This window comes from Schistocerca gregaria, chromosome 10 (assembly GCF_023897955.1).
Source record: "Schistocerca gregaria isolate iqSchGreg1 chromosome 10, iqSchGreg1.2, whole genome shotgun sequence".
NCBI classification, from domain to species: Eukaryota; Metazoa; Arthropoda; class Insecta; order Orthoptera; family Acrididae; genus Schistocerca; species Schistocerca gregaria.
In genome coordinates this window covers 39,515,055-39,516,567 of record NC_064929.1, presented here as the reverse complement: position 1 = coordinate 39,516,567, position 1,513 = coordinate 39,515,055, and positions in this window count along the sequence as shown.

Sequence of the window (1,513 nt, the reverse complement as noted above, 5' to 3'; positions counted from 1 at the left end):
CTCCCCGAAGACTAATGGTGCTACATACAGCCATATAGACGACACAGACCCTTGCACTCCCATTATTCAGCAAACAAACACTACTCTCTATGTATCCGTTAGGGTGTCTTTCAGGTTTCGTGCATTCTGTATCGAATCGTAGTTGGCCACAATGAAAGTGGCACGTATAACGTCGAAAATAGAATTCGGACACCGCTCTGAGTAAGAGCAACGTGTTGTCCACCCTCTAGACTTCAATGAGGTTAAGCCGCGATACCTAAGACAGATCTGCACTCGATGACACCTCGATAACAGCCGGTCCCCACACTTACATCTTGCTCTCCTTACGTCAGTATACATCATATCAGTCTGTGACGCTGGCTTTGCAACATCTTGCGTGCCTTTAGGTTCACGCGACCAACACTTACCATGCACTGACCACAAAAAATGGAGGCGCCGTGGCTTGAACCCTGGCCCTTTCACATGCCAAGCGAACGCTCTACAAACTGAGCTACGCCCCATGCACGAGCAAACTGCGCTATTCCCCATTCTTTGCGACTCAGATGCGCACGGACACGATGGTTGTTGGTTTGTAGCGGTGAAAGGAGCAGAGTACAAAGGCGCGGACCCGTTCATATACACAAAAGTTCCAAGTAGTTTCGATGCTCTGGTATTACAAATGCAAATTCCGTCTGTTTTTAACGTCTCAAATTGAAAGAGCCGTCACAAATTGCTCCGTTTTCACTCCATGTCGACAATCATACAGCACCTGAGGTAACAAACACATCTCGAGCCCCATTGTGCACTCCATTATTCATGCCAACTCAGTGCATCGCTCTTTACTACTGTGTACCAATCTTGTCGTCCAACTGCAAAACACTGGGCCACAACAAGTTTCCGCGTCTCCATTGCACTGCGCATACTACAAAACGCTCCCCAAACTTGGCACTCACCGTCGCAGCCGACTTTTCCGACTTTCCACGACGCTCACGCTAGTGACAGCATTATTTATAGTTCGACGTCGCGCCAAAGCGAATGAGCACATTTCGCCTACGGCTTAGGCCGCCCTCCTAGTGTGGCTGCTCGGTGTCTGCAGGCAGCGAGGGTCTGCAAGCTTCCTGTGTTCGCACCTATGGCACCTGTGCTTGCTTGTCAGAGACAGACTATCGCAAAACATACAACTCACTCCATGAATTGATTGCTACGGCATCTGTTATCAGCAGTCACAACTAGCAACACCAGTAGCAACTGACTGCACGCAAAGAATAGGAATGTGCAGTGGGATTTACGTGAACTCAGCGCAAGGCAGATCTTTCCGACATAGGCTTGAGAATCTTACGGGAACACTTGTACTGTTTCTAAATTAAGTGTAGGCGTGGGAGGAGGGTGCTTCCTGCGCACTAATAACAGCACGCTTGTCAATTGTGGATGCTAATCATTCGCTTGTATCTTCCTAGACACATCTGCTGGTTGTGAATTATTCCACTTGCATGGCAAGGTGCGCATGTATGTGTGTTAAAAATTCTGGAGGCAC